Here is a 9,042-nt window from a genome sequence, read left to right as displayed (position 1 = left end):
CACCCTTGTTGTTCTCGCTTCTAAACTTAACCCATATATCATCAATAGGCTTTTCTCCAGTTTCAAACTGGAGCTCTGAGCAATCATACTGTTCTCTTACATACAGTGCAACTCCTCCACCTTTCCTCCTATACCTGTCTTTCCTGAACAGTTTATACCCATCCATGACAGTGCTCCAGTCATGTGAACTGGCCCACCAAGTTTCTGTTAATCCAATTATGTCATAGTTCCTCGATTGTGCCAGGACTTCCACTTCTTCCTGCTTGTTTCCCAGGCTTCTTGCCTTTGTGTACATCCACCTAAGATAACTCGCCTATTGCCCTTCTCTCTCAGTATGAATCAGGAGGCTTTCCATCTTGTACCCTCCTCCTTGTGTTTCCTCCTGGTATCCCACTCCCCCACTTACCTCTGGGTTTAGGTCACCATTCCCCGGTGAACCTAGTTTAAAGCCCTGCTCACTAGGTTAGCCAGCCTGCCTGCAAAGATGCTTTTCCCTCTCTTCGTTAGGTGGATCCCGTCTCTGCCTAGCAATCCTTCTTCCCGGAACAACATCCCATGGTCGAAGAATCCAAAGCCCTCTCTCCAACACCACCTGTGTAGCCATGCATTTACTTCCACAATTTGACAGTCCCTTCCTGGGCCTTTTCCTTTACCAGGGAGGATGTACGAGAACACGACTTGCACCTCAAAGACCTTTATCCTTCTCCCTAGAGCCACGTAGTCTGCAGTGGGTGTGGATAACCACGGACCATTTTTGTGGTTAGTAGATCATAGAATCTCAGGGCTGAAGGGACCTCAGGAGGTCATCTAGTCCAATCCCCTGCTCAAAGCAGGACCAATCCCAACTAAATCCTGACCTTAAAAACCTCTAAGGAAGGTTCCACCACCACCCTAGGGAACCCATTCCAGTGTTTCACCACCCTCCTAGTGAAATTTTTTTCCCTAATATCCAACCTAAATCTCCCCCATTGCAACTTGAGACCATTACTCCTTGTTCTGTCATCTGTTACCACTGAGAGCAGTCTAGATCCATCCTCTTTGGAACCCCCTTTCAGGGTGTTGAAAGCAGCTATCAAATCCCCCCCATTCTTCTCTTCTGCAGACTAAACAATCCCAGTTCCCTCGGCCTCTCTGCATAAGTCATGTGCTCCAGCCCCCTAATCATTTTTGTTGCACTCCTCTGGACTCTTTCCAATTTTTCCACATCCTTCTTGTAGTGTGGGCCCCAAAACTGGACAAGGTACTCCAGATGAGGCCTCACCAGTGCCAAATAAAGGGGAATGATCACGTCCCTTGATCTACTGGCAATGCCCCTACTTATACAGCCCCAAATGCTGTTAGCCTTCTTGGCAACAAGGGCACACTGTTGACTCATATCCAGCTTCTCGTCCACTGTAACCCCTAGGTCCTTTTCTGCAAAGCTGCTGCCTAGCCGCTCAGTCCCTATTCTATAGTAATGCATGGGATTCTTCCGTCCTAAGTGCAGGACTCTACTCACTAGTAGTATATATTGGATATATATACACCCCTGTGCAGGGCTCTACTGACCAGCAGTGCCTGGCTCACAGCGTCCAGCTCGGGCAGCCTTTGGGGGGGTGCAATACGCTCAGGGCCAGCAGCAGCAGCCAGTGGCTGGGGCTGGGTGGCAGGTCAGAGTTGGGGCTGTCCAGCATCCGCTTGCCGCACTGCTTCCTGTCCAGCAGCTCGGGCCCTTGGGCAGCACCAGCATCCCCACCATGGCCCGGCTGTCAGCACTAGCCTCACTCCCAGTCCCGGATCTGGCCCGCCAGCTCCTGGGCAGTAGGGCCTGCCCCCAGACATGGGGCTTGGAGTGGGCAGGCCCCTGGCGCCCCACCCCTCTGCCCCACTGTGATGCAACACACACAGCTGCTGCCGTGTGCCTTCGCTTGCGAGACCCCGGGAACAGCATATGATATAACACCCCTTCTCCCCCAATTCCCCCTCCACGCTGCCCCTTCTCCTCAAGACCTTGACCCTGCACTGCCCCTTATCCCCAATCCCTACCCTCACGCTGCCTCTTCCCTGCAAGACCCCATCCTCCACTTGCTCTCTTCCCTCCTCTCCCCACTCTCCTCCCGTCGCTCACCCTTGTGAGATGGCTTGCTGCTGCAGGTGTGGATGCGCATACAGGTAAAAGATGGCTAGCAGATAGCAGGTCAGATTGTGGGCTGATCCTGGTGGATGCAATCCACATTTTTGTACCTGTGCAGGGCTCAAATGATCAACAGCCCGCACAACACACCTTTCAATTTTCATGGATCCTACACATGCCTATCACAACTGGTGGTGTACCAGAGGTGGATTAAGATTTATTGGGGCCCTGGGCACAAAGAACATTTTGACCCCCCACCCCACCCCCACACCAGGAGGCCCTACTCCTTGTCATAGATTCATAGATACTAAGGTCAGAAGGGACCATTCTGATCATCTAGTCCGACCTCCTGCACAGCGCAGGCCACAGAATCTCACCCACCCACTCCTACAAAAACCTCACCTATGTCTGAGCTATTGAAGTCCTTAAATCCAGGTTTAAAGACTTCAAGGAGCAGAGAAGCCTCCCTCAAGTCACCCATGCCCCATGCTACAGAGGAAGGCGAAAAACCTCCAGGGCCTCTCCAATCTGCCCTGGTTGAAAATTCCTTCCCGACCCCAAATATGGCGATCAGCTAAACCCTGAGCATATGGGCAAGATTCACCAGCCAGATACCCAGGAAAGAATTTTCTATAGTAACTCAGATCCCATCCATCTAATATCCCATCTCAGGGGATTAGTCCTATTTACCCTGAATATTAAAAAGATCAATTACTTACCAAAATCCCATTATTCCATCATACCATCTCCTCCAAAAACTTATCGAGTAGAATCTTAAAACTAGATAGATCTTTTGCCCCCACTGCTTCCCTTGGAAGGCTATTCCAAAACTTCACTCCTCTGATGGTTAGAAACCTTCATCTAGTTTCAAGTCTAAACTTCCTGGTGGCCAGTTTATACCCATTTGTTCTTGTGTCCACATTGGTGCTGAGCTTAAATAATTCCTCTCCCTCTCCTGTATTTATCCCTCTGATATATTTATAGAGAGCAATCCTATCTCCCCTCAACCTTCTTTTAGTTAGGCTAAACAAGCCAAGCTCCTTAAGTCTCCTTTCATAAGACAAGTTTTCCATTCCTCGGATCATCCTAGTAGCCCTTCTCTGTACCTGCTCCAGTTTGAATTCATCCTTTTTGAACATGGGAGACCAGAACTGCACACAGTATTCTAGGTGAGGTCTCACCAGTGCCTTGTATAACGGTACTAAAACCTCCTTATCCCTACTGGAAATGCTTCTCCTGATGCATCCCAAAACCGCATTAGCTTTTTTCACAGCCATATCACATTGGCAGCTCATAGTCATCCTATGATCAACCAATACTCCAAGGTCTTTCTCCTCTTCCGTTACTTCTAATTGATGCGTCCCCAACTTATAACTAAAATTCTTGTTATTAATCCCTAAATGCATAACCTTACACTTCTCACTATTAAATTTCATCCTATTACTATTACTCCAGTTTACAAGGTCATCCAGATCCTCCTGTATAATATCCCGATCCTTCTCTGAATTGGCAATACCTCCCAGCTTTGTATCATCTGCAAACTTTATTAGCACACTCCCACTTTTTGTGCCAAGGTCTGTAATAAAAAGATTAAATAAGATTGGTCCCAAAACCGATCCCTGAGGAACTCCACTGGTAACCTCCCTCCAACCTGACAGTTCGCCTTTCAGTAGGACCCGTTGCAGTCTCCCCTTTAACCAATTCCTTATCCACCTTTTGATGTTCATATTGATCCCCATCTTCTCCAATTTAACTAATAATTCCCCATGTGGCACGGTATCAAATGCCTTACTGAAATCTAGGTAAATTAGATCCACTGCATTTCCTTTATCTAAATAATCTGTTACTTTCTCAAAAAAGGAGATTAGGTTGGTTTGGCATGATCTATCTTTTGTAAAACCATGTTGTATTTTGTCCTATTTACCATTGACTTCAATGTCCTTAACTAATTTCTCCTTCAAAATTTTTTTCCAGGACCTTGCATACTACAGATGTCAAACTAACTGGCCTGTAGTTACCCAAATCACTTTTTTTCCCTTTCTTAAAAATAGGAACTATGTTAACAATTCTCCAATCATTCGGTACTACTCCTGAGTTTACAGATTCATTAAAAATTCTTGCTAATGGGCTTGCAATTTCAGGTGCCAATTCCTTTAATATTCTTAGATGAAGGTTATTTGGGCCCCCTGATTTAGTCCCATTAAGCTGTTTGAGTTTTGCTTCTACCTCAGATATGGTAATATCTACCTCCATATCCTCATTCCCATTTGTCATGCTACCATTATCCCTAAGATCCTCTTTAGCCTTATTAAAGCCTGAGGCAAAGTATTTGTTTAGATATTGGGCCATGCCTAGATTATCTTTAACCTCCACTCCATCCTCAGTGTTTAGTGGCCCCACTTCTTCTTTCTTAGTTTTCTTCTTATTTATATGGCTATAGAACCTTTTACTATTGGTTTTAATTCCCTTTGCAAGGTCCAACTCTACTCGACTTTTAGCCTGTCTCACTTTATCCCTCCATGTTCTGACCTCAATTAGGTAGCTTTCCTTGCTGATCTCTCCAATCTTCCACTCCCTGTATGCTTTCTGCTTCTTCTTAATCACCTCTCTAAGATGCTTGCTCATCCAACTTGGTCTACAACCCCTTCCTATGAATTTTTTCCCCTTTCTTGGGATCCAGGCTTCCGATAGCTTCTGCAGCTTTGATTTAAAGGAATGCCAGGCCTCCTGTAACTTTAGATCCATAAGTTCTTCAGTCCAATCCACTTCCCTAACTAATTTCCTTAATTTTTGAAAGTCAGCCCTTTTGAAATCAAAAACCCTAGTTGCAGATTTATTTTTGTTAATCCTTCCATTTAGTTTGAACTGAATTAGATCATGATCACTTGAGCCAAGATTGTCCCCTACAACCATTTCTTCTATGAGGTCCTCACTACTCACCAAAATTAAATCTAAAATGGCATCCCCTCTAGTCAGTTCAGCAACTACCTGATAAAGGAATCCATCAGCTATTGCATCTAGGAAAATCTGAGCCCTATTATTATTACTAGCACTGGTCCTCCAGTCTATATCTGGGAAGTTAAAGTCTCCCATGATCACGCAGTTTCCATTAGTATTTACTTTATTAAAAACATTAAAAAGGGCTTTATCCATATCCAAATTAGATCCCAGAGGTCTATAGCACACCCCAAGCACTATCGTAGGAGAGGCTTTACTAGTTATCTTCCCCAATGTAATTTTTGCCTAGACGGACTCTGTCTTATCCATTGCATCGCTTCTTATTTCTTTACATTCTACCTCATCATTGATATACAATGCTACTCCACCACCTTTACCTTTGTTTCTGTCTTTCCTAAACCGCACATACCCTTCAATACCTGTAGTCCAGTCATGACGACTATTCCACCATGTTTCTGTTATCCCTATGATATCTGGTTTCACTTCCTGCACCAGTAGCTCTAGTTCCTCCATTTTGTTACCTAGGATCCTCGCATTGGTGTACAAACATCTTAATTTTTGCTGTTTGGCCTCGCTCACATTTTGTACCCTATTAGGCACAGTCATTCTACAGCCAGTATAACCTATTAGACTAGTATCCACACCGCCCTCACTCCTTATATACATTCTCCTACCCACGGCTGTATCCTTTCTTACTTCGTCTTCTTCCCTCTCAATGCAAAAATCTGGCGTGGAGATTTTCTGGACATCTCCCAACCATCTCCCCCTAATTCCTAATTTAAAGCTCTCTTTATCAGTTGTGCCAGCCTCCATCCTAGAAGTCTATTTCCTTCCCTACTCAGATGAAGTCCATCCCGAGAGAACTGTCCTCTGTCCGTGAATGCCTCCCAGTGGCCATACATCCCAAAGCCCTCCTTATAGCACCACTGCCTAAGCCATCTGTTGACAGTCATAATCTTTTCACACCTTTGTTGCCCTTCTCTAGGAACAGGAAGGATCCCACTAAAGATCACCTGAGCCTCAATTTCCTTAAGCGTCTTCCCCAGCCTAGCATAGTCTCCCTGAATACTTTCCAGTGAGAATCTAGCCGTATCATTTGTTCCCACATGAAGGATAATTAGGGGATTCTTTCCTGCTCCCTTTAGGATCCTTTTCAACCTCAGATCTACATCCCGTATCTTAGCACCCGGAAGACAGCACACCCTTCTATTCTCTGGATCAGCTCTAGTTACAGGCCTGTCTATTCTTCTCAATAAAGAGTCCCCGATCACATAGACCTGCCTTTTCCTGGTGACAGTGCTATTCTCCAGTCTCTTCCCTATTCCCTCTGGCTGCAAGTTCTTTCCATTCCTATTTTCCCTTATAATGCTCTTCACCACATCCTGTATCCTCCTGGGGCTCATATTTGGTGTAGTCTCCATTGACTCTTCCACTTTTCCTATAGGACTAGCCGCTCTTCTCTTCTTCCTTGCCCTTCCACCTTCAACAAGTACCTGCTGAGCCCCTTCTTCATTTTCCAACTCTGCAAACGTGTTCCTAAGCTTCATTTCTCGTTCACTAGCCCGTCTTTTCCTCTGCCTGGTTCTTTTAGTCACATGCTTCCACTGACCACTTTCCTCACCCAGTCTCCCCTCAAAATTCCCCAGCCCTGCTTCCATCCATGAGTCTGAGCTTTTCCCTTCAGATACCTCATGTCTTTGCTCCATCGTCTGCTCAAACCCCTTCCTAAACTCAACCAGACTTTCCACCTGCATCTCCAACCCTCGGATCTTTTCCTCCATCAGCTCTATCAGACGGCATTTCATGCAGACAAAACTCTTACCGGTTCCCCCCTCCAGGATCATGTACATACCACAGCTTCCACATCCGTCATCCTCAATGTGTCTTCCACTACAGGAGTCACTCCCACAGCTGCCTCCGTATCTGTCATCGCCTTCCCACCTCAGTCCTTTTAATCTGGGAAACACAAACTACACAAAAAGACCACCCCCCACAGCAAAAGCAAACCCCAAACAAACACCACCATACAAATGCCCCTTGCAAACTCCCACTCAAGCTCCCCTGTTTACAGCTCTGTTTGCTAGCTCCTGTGCCACTGCAGCTGTCTGTGCCGCTGCCTGACTGGCTGGCTACCTTTATAGGACTTCTAGTCAGAAGCCCCACACCCTAAGCAGGGCTCAGCTGCTCTCCCAGCACAAAGCCCCTACACACACACACACACACACACACACACACACACACACACACACACACACTAAAAAATACAAAACCAAGTACAACTACCTTCTCCTCCAACAGAACTCCCACTCAAACTCCCCTGTTTACTCCTTGTCCATCCCTTACTCCCCCAAAGCCCCATCCCCTGGCCTGGCTGGAAGCCGGGCACTCTGGGGAGTCTGGGACCCTCCACTTGCCCTGGGTGGCACACTCTGGAGGGCAGGGACATGGGCTGGGGGCTGCTCTTGGACACTCCCGCCCCTCACCGAGGGCAGATGGTGGGTCCGGGGCTCTCCACAGCTGCAGGCTCCCAGAGTGGCTCTTACTACAGCCTAGAGTGACTATACATCTGGTTTTGGCTGGGACAGTACCCTTTTTAAGCCCTTCCCCGGATATCCTCTTTTTTTTTGGCAAACTGGGCATTTGTCCCATTTGCTCTTGCCAATTGATCATCAGTTGGCAAGAGCAAATGGCACAAATGCCCAGTTTTGCCAAAGGGGGCTGGTGGGGTGAGCAGGGGATGGGCCTGGGGCTTGGGCAAGCAGCTGAGCCTTGGTCAGTCCCACGCGGGGGCAGAGGGGGGCTCGGGGCAGCTCTGCATGGGAGAGAGGAGAGGGAAGAGGCGCTCAGGCCAGCTCCATGTGGTGGGGGAGAGGGACTTGGTCCAGCTCCGTGTGTGTGGGGGGAAGGAGGCTCGGTCCAGCTCCATGGGGGCAAGAGGGGCTCGGACTAGCTCCAAGGGGGGGAGAGGGCTTGGGCCAGTGGCTTGGCCACCTCCATACAGGGGGACAGTGGGGGAATATAGTCACAGGGCTCCAGCTTTCAGACTGGCCAAGACGTGGGGCCTCATGGGGAAGAGGAGGATCAGGGCGGCAGGGCCCCAGGGGAAGAGGAGGAGCAGGGGGTGGAGCCCCCTAAACCTAGTATGGTATTGTTATAAGCGCCTTGATTATAAAGTACTTGTAGATGTATCTTAATATTCAGTAAAGGTGCAAACAACCTAATAAAACAGTTATAAGAATTTTATGAATATCTGTTTGTATCTCAATGTTGAGGTCTCTCCTCTACACCACTAACCTACACTATTGCTGTGTGATATAATTGTTGGAACACTTCTGTCAACATTTCACAAATGTGACACAAAATGTGTTTGTGTTCTAAATTAATTGCTTTAAAAAATACCTAAGGTAATTCCCACCAAAATCTTTGTTAAGCTATTTCAGTGGTGACAGACAGATAACAAACATATTTAACCAACATTATTGGTGGAGCTGGTTATAATTGTTTTTAAATTCCAAATGTTTATGTATTTCATGATTTTTTTTCAACCAACTTCAGTGATTAGAATGTTATAGTTATGAATGAGCCGGTGAAAGATTTACTCACTCAGAGAGTCACTATGCTGCACTCTTTGTATATAATGCACAGGCCTGGAAGCTTCTGTTCACATTTCACAACAGTACACAAAATGTAGCTGTGTTCTTAATTAATTTCTGATGTATTTTCATTCTGTTTTTAGCCATGGGGGTCGCAAATATCATCCTGCACCTCTGGGCCTGGATATTCATGCTATGGAGTGAGTATTCAACAATATCACAGATATTTGTACGTCTTTCCATATAAATTATCTCTGCATGAAGCTCAGCCTTTTCATGTCATTTATCCCTCCTGAGTTTTGCGATGAAGCAACTGGAACTTACAATTAACCCAAATCTTAAAGCAAAGCTCACCCAGAGCCATAGATTTTGCCTTGC

Source organism: Dermochelys coriacea, chromosome 24 (genome assembly GCF_009764565.3).
Source record: "Dermochelys coriacea isolate rDerCor1 chromosome 24, rDerCor1.pri.v4, whole genome shotgun sequence".
Lineage (NCBI taxonomy): Eukaryota > Metazoa > Chordata > Testudines > Dermochelyidae > Dermochelys > Dermochelys coriacea.
Note: the sequence above shows the minus strand (reverse complement) of the source record.